The sequence below is a fragment of the Ambystoma mexicanum genome, chromosome 5p (genome assembly GCF_040938575.1).
Source record: "Ambystoma mexicanum isolate Mex_15411 chromosome 5p, UKY_AmexF1_1, whole genome shotgun sequence".
NCBI classification, from domain to species: domain Eukaryota; kingdom Metazoa; phylum Chordata; class Amphibia; order Caudata; family Ambystomatidae; genus Ambystoma; species Ambystoma mexicanum.
In genome coordinates, this window is record NC_090930.1 from 782384921 (window position 1) to 782401563 (window position 16643).

The 16643-nt window shown below is 44.3% G+C and overlaps 1 protein-coding gene across 2 annotated transcripts in view; it reads right to left on the reverse strand.

Moving 5' to 3' along the window:
* DCLK3 (doublecortin like kinase 3) overlaps nt 1-16643 on the reverse strand; it is a 312584-nt gene that overhangs the window by 224968 nt on the left and 70973 nt on the right. The window lies entirely within an intron of this gene.

Genomic DNA, 16643 nt, shown 5'->3' on the forward strand with positions numbered 1-16643 from the left:
GAAGTCTCTGTCTTTGTGAGTTTTGCATGTAGTTCTGTGTGCATCAAACACATTGGCATTAGAGGAGAGCATGCACAAAATGATTATTACATATACAAGAACTGCCAGATGTGACACATTCCTGTGTGTGTGCAAACTCTAATTAGAAGAGCAAGCTTCTTCCGCCAGGCGAGGGTTTAAGCTAAGTTCATCTTTCAGTGCCTTTGGATAGCAATTAACGCCGCCTTTTCGTCAGGTACTATCCCTTGCAATCTTAAGGAGTTGTGGGTACCCCCTCTTCTCAAGAAACAAACACTAGACCCCACTACACCGACCAACTACAGGCCCATCACAACAGTGCCTTTTCTTCTGCCAGAGCGCTCATCCTGTCCAAATTGGAGTATTGTAATGCTCTCTACATTGCAGCCAACAAATACATCATCAAGATAATACAGATACTTCTGAACAATGCCCTCAGAGCGGCACTCAGCATAACTAAGAAAGAACATATTTTTAAGACCAGGAGACAACGCAAGTGGCTATCCACTTACGATCAAATCTGACTGAATATAGCATCTCTCATCCACAAATGCCTAAACAATAAGGCACCATGTTACTTGACAGAAAGAATCATCATAAAATCATCAAGTAGACCCACTAGAACAGCTAACACTAATTGTCTACTTGTACCACGTTTCAAACTCTCTACTATTGGGGGCACCAGTTTCCCTGTTAAGTCAGCACAATTGTGGAATTCCCTGCCACCACCCCTGAGAGTGGCTCAAACATTTTCTAAATTCAAGTAAACTGGTCCAGCCATACACCACATGTAAATAAACCTAAACTGCTTTGCATATTACACTTCTCCCTGTACATTGCTGCTATATCATATATGTGTATATCCTCCTATGTATGTACCCTCTCCCGATGTCTGTATATTATGGCTTGTACTTATACCTCAAGCAACATGCTAATTGCTTGTCTTTTTATTCTATGCTTGTATATAGAGAGGTCTCTGTCTTGTATGCTTGTATATCTTTTCACTATGTCGGTATACTATGATCTGTACTTATACCACATGTAACCAAGCTAAATGCCTTCTTGTATCTTCTGCGCCCTGATACCCTCGGGTGTGGCGAGCATTACAAATAAACAAACAAACAAACAAACCTCCCACCCAAAGGCACAGCTTCTGACTGAGAGACAAGTCATTAACATGTATTGCGAAGCTAATCACTAGCCAGGCCTGCTTCCACTGCCTTTTAGTCAGAAGGGTTGTGTTTCATTCCCTCATTTACCTCCTAAGGGCGCTCTATGCCTAATCTGCCAGGATTTTCTAAGGCCTGGCTGCAGCTCTTCTACCACACTCTACTGTCCGCCAATTTGCATTGCTGCACTGTAAATGTGGGAGCTGTATTTACTAGGCAGAGGCTTGGGTGGCATATAGGTCAATGCCCGATTGCCCAAACATTTGAGCCTGCGTAACCCAAAATTGTAGGTCAATGTCAGGCAGAGAGATGACTTAGCGAATTGTGGGGGGGTGAGGCCGGGAGGGAGAGTAGACAAGAAGCAATAAGGATAATTGAAAAAGTGCTGTAGAGAAGAGTGGAGAGGCAGACATGTCATTTAGGGAGAGTGCACAAAAAGCAGTGAGAATTGGGGGACATTGGGAAAGGACCAGTGAGACAGGCAGAAGGGGGAGCGCTGGAGGGGAGAGAATAGAAGAAATCATGAGAGAAGCATATAGTCATGGAGGGGTAAGTTGGCATCTAGTTGGTAATAGTGAGGGAAAATGTACTTGAAGCTTTATAACTAATTCTCTGCTCCAGTTGACTTTGTTGAATGAGGAAAGGGGGAATAAAGTAGGAAGAGTGAGTTTGGTGAGTGTAAGAGGAGCAAAATAACAGACAGCCTCATTCTGAGTTTGTTGTTGTAGCACGTAACACTACCAGAGGCCACATAAAAGTGCTAAAGTGGTAGAGAACGCAGATGAGTGCTGCAGTGAGTACCTTGGTGCATTTAAGATGTTGTGGTTAGGGAGATACAATACTCACAGGAGTTGGTTGACGTTTAAAATTACCAGGGGGCTCATTACAAATGCCTGCTAATCATGATCCTAAACCTCAATGTGACCTCGGAGACATCCTACAATACCACCCAGTGATATGTGGTATATATTATTGGGAGAATTGGCCACAATGTCCACAGATGTTTTACTCTAGTTTAGCCCCTGTATATACTTGATACTGGTTGTACATTCTGTTTCTATATGGTGCTTACAATGTCATCACTAGATGGCTCCAATCCACGTAACGGGAAGGGATCCATCCACACCATAACATGATGGCCCTGATCACAGACATGCTTTGAGTGAACGAGGAGTGTGATGTAGATGTCCTTTCAAGCACATGGGTGTTCAGACACTTAATGCTGTCTGTAGCAGCCATGGGAGTGGGGTGTTAAACCTGCCTGTTGCACCTGTTACAGATTTGAGCGCCGAGTATGATTCGCTCAACTCTCGTTACTTTTAATGTGCTCAACAAATTGTTAATTTTACATCTGTGGAATTTGTTTATGTGATTATGATGTACCCACTGCATTTTTACATGCTCTGATTTTGGCATATAAACGTTTGTGAATGTTCGTTGTTACTAGTTTACAATGTATTCCTTTTTCTGTATTTACTGCCTTCTGTTTTCTAGTACATATTGGATGCAGGGGGCATATTCGTATGCATTGCATATAACATGCAGCAGAAACAGAAACAATCTACTGTACAGTACACCTTTTGATGTAACCCCTTTCTCAATCCACCACCTTATTCAAAAATGGTGTTTGTCTCAGGCTGAACTCCCCTCCCAAGCATTTCACACCTGACAGCAACTGGGCTCCAATCGCAAAGGTACACTGCATAGGACTGCTCTTACTGCAGAGCAGCGCATTCACTCCTTGCTTTAAGCCTCTCCCATGATATCGTAATGTCCCTTTAACATGAGCCCAAATGCTGGACGCTTGTGGGCCATGTGCCATAGATTTTCCCCCTTCCCCAATTTGATGTCTCATTGGGGCCCATGAAAGCAATCATGACTGTGCCCCAAAGACATTGGTTGCTATGGTTGCCAACAGGGGAGTTGCTAGGTCTGGAAAAGACCCGGGGCTAAGCTGATGTCGGAACTGTTGGGACTGGGGGCTAGCTAACCTTTTGGCTGTAGCTCCTGAGATTCTATCCGGGGCTACAACCAAAAGATCAGGGGCTATAGCCCCCTTAGCCCCCCCCCTAGCAACGCCCCTTGTTGCCAATCCATTCCATAATGGGCTCCTCCTAACCAGTGGCTGTGCTCACAGATTGGGGGTGGAGAGTGGCCAAGACATTTCCATGAATGTACAATCAATTCAACATTGAAAGTTTATCAATTATAGATTGTAGCATATTTTATGGATAGGTCTTTGGTCCTATGTAATTTACGAAGTGGACAATGCAACATTAAAAGTTAAAAACTGCCAAGTAGATGATTATAGCAAGCTGTTCTCTGGGGCACGTGGCAGCTGTTGCATCAAAAGATGAAATAAGCACAGTGGCTCCCATTGGCAGATTTGCAGACGCTGCTTAGTAGAACATGCCATTGCTTGATGTTATCAAGCTGCAGCATTTTCAGAATGGGACAGCATACATGAAATTCTCAAAAACATACCATACTATTAGGCGGGACTTTCTTGTCACTACACTAAAATCAGGGATGTGCAACCTTTCCCTCTTCCGATGTTTTGGACTACAATTCACATTAGCCTTAGAATGCATGGTCAATGGTGAGGGATCATTGGAGTTGTAGTACATAACAAGAGAGACACAGGTTGCAGACTCCAGGTTTTAGCACCACAGTCAGGGTTTACTGTACAGTGAGTACAGGAATGATATCCCTGGTTTCGGTCTCCTGGCATCAATGTAGGGATTTTGAAGCTGAAATCTGCAAATAGCTTAGATAGCTACATGGACTCCTGGAACAAAGAGGGCATTCTTTCGTTCATAGGGGGCATGTCTACAGGGAGACCTTATTCAATAACCCTCCCTCACCACCTACATCATTAGCAGCTCACTTCTCAAGCATGTTGAAATGCTACCTACGGGAATTGGCATGCTGTCCTTTATAGCCTAAATGATCAGGTACTTGTATGGGTGATTTAAATTTGTAATGTTGAGCCTCCTGAGTTTGCCATGGGCAGTTGGGCAAAGCAGTCAGGGCCCGAATCTTCAGAAGAACGAGGACCTGTTCAAGATAAAGATTCTGATGCTTATATAAAGTACAGGATAACAGTGCTTGAAATGGAAAAATGAAGTGCAGGGACGAGCCAGCTTAGGCCAGAAGAACAGAAGGTTTGCACATTATATGCACAGAACAAAGTCATGCCTTTTACCCTTTATCTCTTCCTGTGTCTCTCATTTTTGATTGTTCTTTCTGTGAACCTTTAATCAACTCCCCAAGTCTATCTCTCTACCTCTGTCTCTCTTTCTCTTTACTCTTCCTCTTTGTTTACTTTTAATGGTCATGCTCCTTTGATCTCACCTTCATTGCATGCCACTTAAGCATTGTCTTTCTAGGATTCTCTTTCACTCTGTGTGGCTCCCTGAAAGGTGCCGTTTCTCCCACTGTATCTGGGATCCTCTACTACTCTTCTCTATCTCTGAAAGGTTTGCCAACTGCTTCTCACTGAGTCTCTCTCAAGTTCTTAGTCACCATATTAGTTCATGCTTTTTTTCAAAGTCACTTTTCTATAGTTGTATTTCGATCGCTGCCTCTCTGGGAGTCACTTTTACTCCATGGCTCCCTCACTGCTATCGTCCCTTCACTCTCTTTTCACTTTTCTTTTATTCTTTCCTGTCCATTTTACCAGCCCACCTGCACCCCATTTGCCATTGATAGTCGGGAGGAAGTTACTTAGCATAGTCGGTAGAGTCAGGAATTCTCGTATGTAAAACAGTTGAGCTAACCATTTAAGTAATTTGTAACCAGACACTTAATGGTATTGCGCCTGAACATGAAGAAAGATTGGTTGGCTCTCAGTGAGGGAGGTAAGGTGTTCCATGCTTGTGCTGCCAAAACAGGGAAGCTACTTCTCCCTGCTTTTTTTAGCTTGAATCTGGGCACAACCAGACATGCTGAATTGGCTGTCCTTGTGGGACGTGTCGTTTATTTTTTAGTAATTCTCTCATAGAGGTAGATAGGGGCTGCTTGGTTAAGGCATTTATGTGTTAGTGATAGCGTTTTAAGCAGAATTTTGTCCTTAGTAGAGAGCCATTTGTCTGTCTACTGAGGTGCGAAATGTGTTCTTTCTTTGGAATGCCATGAGCTGCTCTAAGAGCATTGTTTTGCAGAATTTGGATTTTATTGGTGATGCATTTGCTTGCCCCCAGGTATAGAGCATTACAATAATCCAACTTGGATAGGATAAGTGCTCTAGCTAGGATTGTGCAACTTTCCTTGGGCAAAAATGGTTTGCAGGCCGTGATCAACTTACAGGTGTAAGCTGTAGAGGATGCCATGGAGTTGACTTGTTTGTTGAAAGTGAAGGCAGAGTCAAGGTAAAAACCCAGGGTTTTTACCTCTCTGGCTACTTTAATAGTATTACCATCAATATTGAAGGAGGAATAGTCTGAGCTAACTTTGTTATGGTTGGTTTATGGTACTGATTATTAGGAGCTCGGTCTTATCATCATTCAGGCATAGCTTGTGTGTGCCATCCAGGCCTGGATGATCAGGTATATTTTATTCACCAAAGCCAGGTCCTTGTCATCTTCTCCTGAAAGAGCTATGAAGATCTGGTTGTCATCTGCATAGTTAGTGTAGGTGACATCCAGATGGTCTAGGTCATTGAACAGCGTTTTCAATATATTATACATTGTAGGAGAAACACAAGAACCTTGTGGCACACCACAGGTTATTGGAATCGGGTCAGCAGTTGCTAGTGGAGAGAAGACCTCATAGTCCTATTGTTCAAGAAGGATTTGATCCAAGTGATGGTGTCTTGTGAGAAGTGTGCCGCCGAGGCTAAGTGTTTACAGAGTACTTGGTGATCCACCAGATCGAAGGCGGCCGAAAGATCAAGAGGTAGCAGCAAGGCTATTTTTTCCCTTGTCCTTCAGTTCATCAATCTGTGTTTTTAATTCTATTAGAGCTGTCTCGGTACTGTGACGTGGTCTAAAGCCAGATTGGCGGGCTCCAGCTAGGAAGTTAGTCTCTAGGTACTCCTGGATTTGGATGTAGGCCACTTTGTCAAGAATCTTAAGTAAAAATGGCACAGTGGTGATTGACCTATAGTTGGTTGGAATTGGGGGGTCCCTTGACTGTTTATTCAGGATGGGTAAGACCCAGGACTCCTTTAGATTACTAGGGACAGTGCCAGAGGTGAATGAAGAGTTAATTAATTTGCTTATAAATGGTGCCAGGTCTCTGGCGGCGTCTTTGATTATCTGTGCTGGGCAACTGCCTCCTTGACACCTTGACGGTTTGAGGTAGGAGATGATTTTTTCTACCTCTCGGATGGAGACTTGAGAGAAGATGGACTGAAGTGGAGGTTTGCTAGACGGGGCTGGGGCTGCACTTTGCTTGCCTATGTTAGGTAGGTTAGCTTTTTTATTAGCAATCTTACATTGGAGGAGGGAGATTTTATTCTGTAGGGCGTTCTGTATGTTCGTGCACCAGAGTTTGTCCTTTAGACACTCGTCTGACTGAAGAATGGGAGCTTGCATTTAGTGCTTGAGCTAGCTTTATTAATCCTCTCATTATAGGATTCCTGTTTGGTGCGAATTATTTCCTTTTTGTAAAAGGCAGCTAGGTTGATCAAATTTGTTTTATTTTCCTCGGTAGAAAGGAGTTTCCACAGAGTTTCAAGCTTTCTTTTTTCTATTCTCAAAGTTTTTAAGTGGGGTGTGAACCATGAGTTAAGGTGAGCTTTAGGGTTGCTTTTCCGCATTTTAAGAGGTGCAATAGCGTCTAGAATTTTAGTCATGGTAACATTATAGGCATCTACTTAGTTATCAGGACTAGTTGAGTTCGGCAGAGAATTGAGAGTGGGCATAATAAGTGGGCTGCGGTAATGTTCCTTTTATTCCTCTTAAGGAGGGGTGGTGCAATTTGATTGACCTTGGAATAAGAGGTATAAACTGGCACTGTAAAAGAGATCAAGAAGTGATCTGTCCAAGTTTGAGGTAAGATCAATATGATAGAAGTTGCGTAGTTGAAGTCTGCTACCTAGTCAAGGGTTCTTCCATTGTCATGGGTGGCCTGGGTGAAACTTTGGGTGAGCCCCAGTTCTGTTAGTACATTGGAAATTGCTAGAGCATGATGGTCGTTGGGATCATGTAATATTTGCCCGGTTCAAAGTGACTTTGCACTGCTGAAAAGTGACTTTGCACTGCCGACACAAACCCTGATTCATGGAACTGTGCAAAGTGTATTTTTGCCGTGAAAAGTCCAGGCAAAGTGAGTGCAAGTGACGAGCAGTTCGAGACAAGCACCAACCCCATCCAGCAGCTTCCAAAACTCAGAGAAATCCAGGAACTGTTCAAAACTTAAAGCAACTCCGAGGCAACAGATTCATGACCAAAAATGATGATGGTTACAATGAAAGACCAGTCAACCTAAATCACCCTTTTTAAAGTTAACAACAAGAACGATTTGCTCATCTCATTTTTCTAGCAAACTGCAAAATGTACTTTACCCCCTGATGAACCACTTTATGTAAGGTGGGGAAACACGTGTTGAGGACATAACACGCTACTCTTATGTATGCCAATGTGCAAATGTATCTGTGAAAGCAACAGACATTTCAACTTTAATTTCAATTAAACAATTGCTTGGAGCGCCTGGCAAAAGTGTCTGACCTTTTTCATTGAACTAAAGTGAGCGCATAGTCATTTTTGCAGTACAAAATTACTTTTCCCGGACTTTGCACAGCAAAGATACATTTTGCACAGTTCCATGAATCAGAGTTTATGTCGGCACTGTAAAGTCACTTTTCAGCAGTGCAAATTCACTTTGAACCGGGCAAATATGTCATGAATCAGGCCCAATGCATCTTATTCTGAGGGAAAACTGTCTGGCCCTAGGCATGCTGTCCATGTCCCCATTTGCTAGGGAAACACCTGTTAGACTTGTCCATTCTGTACTTGTACCCACTTCTGATGGAAACATGCACTGGCCTGCCCACTCTATAAGTGTAGTTTGTGAGGGACGCTTGTATTTACTTTTTTGAGAGGAAACCTACACTTCCCCATGCTGCGCCATTTGTTGGATAAGTTTGCTCTTGTTGTATGAATGCTATATGTATTTGAGATGAAATCTTGCATTCGCCATGTTCATGCTGTGTTGGGGACAAACTCCCAGGTAGGATTGAGAGCTACTAGAAGTTTGTGGATTCAATGAACTCGTGGAAGGCCCCAACACCTTCCCCCAATAGGAACGTAGACCCAGACAGACAGCAAGTTCAACTGTGGTTTATTACAGACAAAACCAATAGGGATCAGTACAAGGATAGAAGAAATCCAAGAACCACTCAAGGTCTCCTGACTCGCAGGCCAGTTTTTCATAGTGACGTCACAACCTAGGCCCCACTCCAGAAAACCTATCGTCATCTGGAATTGGGTATTGGGTATTGAGTAATAGTCCATCTGTGGTGGACACTATACATGTTAGTCTACTGGCTCTCGCATGTCAGGTGGCTGGCCTGGTCCTTCCCCTATTATCTAGCTCTAAATAATGTTGCAACATGAGGGTCTTGCCGTTGGTTCTTGCCCGTTGCTACCCACCACTAGGTGCCTGAACAGTGATTGGCTAGAGCTGACCTCCAAAGGCCTGGGATCTGCAATGATTCTCAGCTCTTGGTGTACCTCCGCAAGGAAATAAAAATGACTATGTGTCAGCATTGTAACTTGTGTTGACCACCTTAGACTATGAGAGTGCTCGTTCACATCATGCAACACTTGTCTCACACTGTAACAACTTTGTTGCAAGCTTCTGTCGGGCGGCATGAGATCGGCACTCTTTACCAGCTCTGGTTTCGATTTGTCATCAGAGTCAGCAGGATCACATATTCAGAGACCATGATTTGGGGCTTCTGTAGCTCTGAATTACTCTAAATTATGAGGAATTATTTGCACTTATTGCGACAGGTGTTACTGTAGTTCAGGGAATGGAATGTCATTTATAACTAGTGGCCTTGGTAGCTGACCCTGTCTCACACGTTGGCTCTCTGTTCAGCTTGGATTCAGCTCAGCTCTTGCTGCGAGCCTGTGGCCTGCTGTAATTTTCCTAAGCCATAACATGGTTTCTACATGTTCGTGCTATTCTATATTCTCTATATGTTATTCATACTGGACTGTCAGGTCCTACAGGTGCTCCTGCAGTTCCATAAGCATCTGTAAGCTTCATTCAGGATCTCTTGCTTCTTTGTGGTTTCTGCGTTAAGCTAGTGACAAAATAATAAAGTGATGACAGTATGTACTTGTATCTGTCCTTTACCTTCTTTGCATCGTGTTCTTCATTTAGTCGAGTGCGTGGTTGTGTTTCACTGTGCGGGTGGCACTTGTGCTTCCTGTCTAACGCTGCTATGTCATGGTGTCTCTAACAGCGTCAGTGGCTTCAGCTTCTTGGTGCTTTAGTCAATACTGTCAATTGAAGTCTCCTTAGTTGCGGCCTGAGGGTCTTCATTCACTTTGGGTAGGGTTTGTACTGCACCAGATCTATAAGGTTGGCTAAGGGGGTACCTTTCGACATACTTATCGATGATTGGAGCACTAGGAATCGGTCCGAAATAGTATGGGCATTCACAATATCTTCGGTTCCTTTTCCGCATCATATACCTCATTGGAGGGGATGATTTTGCCCATCCTTCTTCAGTCCCCCCTCTGGTCGACTTGTCGATCACATCTTTATATGGCCGTCCTCCTGCTCTGGGCTGCCATATCTTCGTTATTCCTCCTAGGTGTCCATAGTAGTTTGTGTGGTCATCAAATGACCAGTGCATGTAACAGCATACTCCTCTGGGGTTGCACCAAACCCACTTCCCTTCATAGAACCTTGGATCATGTGGATTGTCCAGCTTTATTGTTCCTGCTGGAAATAGTTCACACTGTGCAATCCTTTCTCTTAGTTTTTCACGTTCTGCAACAATCTCATCTTTCGTGCCTCCTATGTTCGCATCCAATAGGATCTGCATTCCGATAGCCTCTTCTGCTGTTTTCTTGCATTTTGCCATGCAGATCTTAATCCCACACAATGATGCTGCTCCCAGCATCAGGGCTCCTGCTATCACCTTTAGTCCACCTCACAACCATGATGGCATCCATGACCATATGTATGCTAGCCAGCTCTTGTCTTTTCCTGTTTCTCGTGCTTGATCCTCCATTTTCACATGCATCTGTGCTAACTGTGAAACTGCATCTGAGAGAGTCCTGTTGTCTTTGTCGTTTGCTTGTATGAATGTGCAACAGGAACTCCTATCTTTGCGCAAACTCCTCCTTCCATAGGCGTGAGATGGTCCAGCATGTATCTATTCTGGAGCGCCACCAACCTTATTGCTCCAAGCTCTTCTTTTATGGCGTTGAACCCATTTACTGTGGAACTGATTGTTACCATCAGCTCCCAACGAGTGATCTGTAACCATTTTGCATTTGTGTAGGTCTGTATTCCTGGCATTATTGATGCAAAGAACATGTATGTCCTGCTAAACAGTCTGTGTTCTGCTGGGATCTCATCTAATGCCATCTCAGATGCCTCTGAGAAGTATTTCCTCCCTCTTGTCACTCTACTCAATCCGTCCTGCTTCTCTGCCTTCTTTGTCTGAGCTGTTGGTGCTATCTCGAATGACTTCTTCTTTCATCTGTTGCTATCCATGCTTGGGAACACATCAAGCTTCACATCCTTCTTGGGTACCACCAATGACGGCATGTTGATGTGTACCAATGTGCAAACTCCTCCCCTTTCCGATGGCAGCTTCTCATATGACTTTTATCCACATACCCAATAGTGATTTATCACTACTCCTGTTCCTGCCCTCAATTCTGGAAGCTGCTCAATCGCCTTGCATCCCACGTTTTCACCAAATTCAACATCACCATTGTTCTAATAGCACAGGGCCGGTGTCTTCAGGGGAATTATTGGCATTGGTCCAGCTTCGTTCTCCACCCATGTCAGCAAATTTGCACTTGTATCCCACTCCTTCAGGCACATGTTGTTTTCTTCCTGCACCTTGTTCACTGCCGATTGTGTAATGTCAGTGCCTTGTTTCCCACCACTCGACCTTGCCAACCTTCGTTAGTGTACACTCATCCATACACTAATATCTGTGGCCTTTCCCAGCATCCTGGCTCTCCTTCTATCTCCTTTACTCTTGTCCAAGGACATTGCAATTCTTTTAGTGTGATGGTCTTTGTCTCTCCTTTCTTGGGTCCGTCAGTTATGTACTGTAATCCTTAATCTAGCTGACAGTAATTGTTCATCATGTCTAATGTCTTTATGTAGTTATCTTCATATGGGAAAGTCCCCTTGGACATCCATCTCAATGTTGCTGTTTTCCCTTGGAATCTTCCTCGCGTCTGCACCATCGCGAGATACATCAGGCACTGTGCTCTTGCTGCAGGTATTTCAGTTGCTTTGAAAGTTTGGGAAGCACTCACGGCATAGGGGATTAAAGAGCAGACATAACAGCTCTCCCTGGTGGTTTTCTTACCTACTTTGGTAATATGGTTGTACCACATGTTGTTTGATACCCGTGCTGTGTCAGTGAGATACATATCATCTCCCTTCATGCCTGTGTCAACACTGTGCTTACCTCTTCTTACCTTATCAACAGTGTTTTCTCGTCTACCTGACTTGGTCGTCCATCCTTCTTGGGTCAGAGAAATGTTAGTAGAGGGTACAGCGGTCATGCTTACAGCAATGTACAGTTGCCAAAACACTATTCCCATTATGCCACTGGGAAGTAATAAACACACCATGATAATACTGTTCTTTATTGTTTCTTTCATACCCACTTACGCTGCTAGGTCCTTGCAGCCTGATGAGATGATAAAGTTGCTCGCTGAAATTCGTGAAGAAAAGCTTTATTGTTTCAGTATTTGTCAGTACCTCAAGCTCAGCGAACTAAATACTCACTTATTGCAAAAACAAAGACCTCCTCCCAAACCTTTCTTACTGATGGATCTCTCAATGTGGCCAAAACTGGTAGTTCACTGTGCTTAAGTTGTTGGAATACTTGGGCCACATACTCCAGAAAGACAAGGAAATATACTTCCGGTGTTTGTGCTCTTAATTGTCTGGGTCTTCTTATATAATGCACAAACTGGTTAGAGAACCTTTCAGGGTGAGAAACGGGGGTATTATCAGGACAACACCCTACACAACCCTCTCTACTTTCAAGTAGACCTGTATGTGCAGAAAGGAAAATAACAAACAGTGTTACAATTTCAGTGTCGTCAATTTGTACAAGTGTTTCAGTTGCTGCTTCTGCTGCTTGGGATCGTCGAACAATAGGGTGACCTGGTCTCCCTAACTATGTAATGTTCGCTCGCACTTGCAGTTCATCGAGGTCTTGAACGTTGGCCCTGTCGATCACGGTAACTCTGTTGCCAGGTGAGGCCACTGCTTTGTATGGTTTGATATCATGCATGTGGTTCCAGACGCTTTTGCCGACCAGCTTTACTGCTTTATCAGCTACAGCCTCAACTACGTGAGGGCCGGTGAATCAAGGCGCAATCCAGCGCCTGGTTAAATGTTGTAGGAGGACTACATTCCCCCCCCTCAACTGAGTGTCTTAATTCAATGTCCTGTGCTGTGTCCTTGTTGTCACTCCCTCTGTTGTCTTCAGGTCCTCCGTGGATCTGCTGTATCTTGCGAGAGATACAAGAAGCACTAGAAACCAGGGAAGTGATATAGTTAAACATTTCCTGTCCTAACACATCTGCACTGTTCTCACAATCCTTCAATGCTCTTGTGGGAGGAGCCAGGGGAAGATGCATGCACCGTCCTGTCACCACCTCATGGGACGTTAAATGCTGGTCGGACCCTGGCTTGTCGTGCAATTCAAACAATGCCAATGGTAGGCAGTGTAGCCAGTTTTTCTTGGTGCTCTGCTGAGTTTTGGCAATACACTCGTTTAAGAGTCCATTCAGGAATTCACATATCCCGTTTGCTTGCAGGTGGTAAGCACAGGTGAATTTGTGACTAGCAAGATTGTGATGTGCTGAAACTGTTCATTGCCAGAAATGGGCCTACAGGCCTTGGTATGGCTTCTCTCACCACTCTCAAAGGGTTCCATGTCGTAATATCCCTGAAAACATGTTGCCATACAAGAATGGTGCCTTTTTTGCTATGATATTACCATAGGGCACCTGCAGGGGACAACCCTGCAACCCAAATATTTATTTAAAGGGAGCAGGGGACACCCCTGCATCCCCTGCTCCCATATACCCCATATATTGTCTCCATACATAATGTCACCTATGTAATTTCCCGGTGACTATATGTATGGTGACATTATTTATGGGGATAATAGTACCTGATAACTCTCAAAATATGTCCTGTTGTAAACTGAGGGCATGTCAAGCATTTGCTAATGAAATGAGCGGCATGTTAATTCAAATTTGGGTAAAACCATGTTTCTCCAATTCGTGTAGCAATTACTTCTTTCCCTGTGTGTGTTGGGTAATGCAATTGTGCTAGTGCGCTTTTCAATAATGCCAGTGGCATAACCACTTTCCCTGTGTTGTTCTGTCGCTATAAGGCATCTGTTGGAGACATGGAGCATCCTGTCTTTATCCATAGCTCCTTCTCCTCCTGTGGTGCAGCTTCCTGCAGTTCCATAATTTGTGTCTCTGGCAATGCATTGTAACCTTCCCTTATCACCATGTTCCTCACTCCTCCGTAGGCCTTTGGTCTCTCCTCTAACTCCCATAGTTGCCCAAAATACGCTGCTCACTTTGCCTCATTATCTGCTGCTTCGTTTCCTCTTGAGATAGGGTCTTCCCCTTTTGTGTGGGCCTGGTCTTCACTAGTGCCAGCTCCTTTGGATATGCAATCACTTCGATCAATTTGTCTAGTAATAGCGCATGCTGCACTGGGGTCCCGTCTGCTCTCCTGAACCCCCTCCTCAGCCATCTTTCCAGTTCTGAATGTACTGTTGATGTAACGTAAACTGAATCAGAATGTATTGTCACATGCTTCTCTATGCTGTGTTCTAGTGCTAATATGAGAGCCACTAGTTATGCTGCCTGTGCTGAATAATGGGATGGTAGTCATGCACTTACAACCACCTCACTGGTCCCGTCCTCCTTCAGTCTTACCACTGCAGTCCCCGTTCATCTGATCCCATCAGTTTGGTCAATTGTCGACGAACCGTCAATATACAGCACGTCTCCCCATTCTAGTGCGTCTTCCTCCACCTTGCGTATCTCACTGAACATCTCTATGGTCTTTGTGCAATCATGTATTTGTATTTCTTTATTTGTATAGCGCGCCTGGCCCAAAGGCATCTGGGCACATGTGCATTCTCTCCTGCCTTGAGAGCGTCTGCCAAAAATAGTACTGGGTTTACAGTCCTGCATCTTCCTATCTTCAGTCCTACATTGGATAGTACCACTTCATGCCCTGATTCTCTCTGTGTGTTCAGTGTGGTCTTTGGTTTATGCAACATTGTACAGAGGGTGTGCTCCACATACAATGGGGTGGTACACCCCATTGTCACTGCTGAGAACATTTCCACTGCAAAGGCAGCTACAGCCAATGGCTTTTTTCATAGATAATGCCCTTTCATCACTGGGTCAAGCTGTCCACTGTTATAAGCAATTGGCTTATGGCCCATGCTCGTCTTCTGAGTAAGCACTGCCTTCCTCACTACACCATCAGTGTGTGAAAATAAGAAGAATATCTTTTTGTAGTCTGGGGTCCCTAATACTGAACTGCACTTATGGCTTTCTTCAGTTCCTCAAAGGCCTCAGTCATGTCTGTGTCCATGTCACTGTCTTTGTTCCCCTTTGTGCTTCTTTCAGTGCACCCAATAGTGGCCTTGTGTATGTGCTGTAGTCAAAGAACCATGTTCTGCATTAATTGCACGTCCCCAGGAATTGCTGCATTTCCCTTACTGTCTTGGGCTGGGGTGTGTTGCATATAGTCTCTGCTCTCTTTGGGACAATGTGTTGGCCGTCCTTAGATATCATCTGTCCAATGTAGGGTACCTCTTTCTGCCAATACTGTAGTTTGGCCTTGTCCACCTTGTACCCCTTGTCAGCTAACACGGTCAACACGTGTACTGAGTCCTTTCTGCACTTATCTTCTGTCTTGCTGCAAATCAAAATGTCATCTACATACTGCAGAACTGTGCTTTCTGTCTGTATGTTGCTTATATCCATCTGTATCACCCTGTTAAAGATGGATGGTGACTCGCATTACCCGTGTGGCAAACAAGTATGTTTCCACTTCTGGTTTCTTTACATACAACTGGTGAGGTCTTGTGAGTCTGGGTGTAGTGGCACTGAAAAGAATGCATTCTTTAGATCAATGACTGTGAAACAGGTGGCTTCTGTTGGAATGCCACACAAGATTGTCGCCGGGTTTGCTGCTACAGGATATTCTGCTTCTACAATGTGGTAAAGAGGTCTTAAATCTTGAATAAAATGCCATGACCCCCCGTTGGCCTTGCGCACAGGGCACACTGCTGTGTTGCATGGAGAGTTTGATGGTACGAGAATGCCTCTCTCAGTGAGTTTGTTAATTGTCTCATAAATGCCCTCATCTGCTTCCGTTGTGAGGAGATACTGCTTTAATCTTGGCAAAGTTGCTCCTGGTTTCAGTTTAATCTTAACTCCCGCAATTATCTTTATGCACCCCAAGTCATAAGGATTGGTGCTCCATAAGCTGTCTTGTATCTTGGCCATGTCCTCCTCCCAGAATGAGGGCGGTGCCTCCAGCGCCATTGCCGTTCTCTGTGGTACTTTTCTGTAGTGAATCTTTAACCAAAAGGTTATACGCATTTAGAACACTATCTCCAGTTCCTGCCTCTTCTCCTAGAACAGCTCCTCATCTGTCACAGTTGTTAGCATGCACCCCTCTGCAATTGCGATTATTGATCTCCATGCCCTCCCTGTGTCATCCACGCATGTACTGCAATCCAATCCTCTCTTGCCAACACTGCCTCAATTTTGATGGACACTATCGTCCCTTCTTGCTCATCCAGTGGTGTCTCTGGCCTGAACAGGTATTCGTTTGGAACTCGCCACACCTTCCCTGCAATGCCTGGCATCCATGCAATTGCAATGTCTGTCCCATATTGAAACATATCTGGGTCCACTGGCACCCCCGTCTGTACTGTGCATCCACAAACGGCCTGGACGATCTGTTTTACACTTAACATATGTATGCCTGGTGTTGATCACACTATGCCTTTGTCGGTGAATGATATAGTCATGTTACGTCTGCTCACAATGTCTCGTACAAGTATGTTTACAGGTGTCTGTCGAGAGTAAAGTAAAGGTAGTGATAAGTCATGATCTCCTATAGATAGGGAGATGTTATCGGTAATAGGAACCACGTCTCGAGCCCCAGAGAATCCTTGAGTGTTCATGACATCGCCTGACAACTTTAATGTTCCTTCCCTAATGTATGACCTAGTCGCCC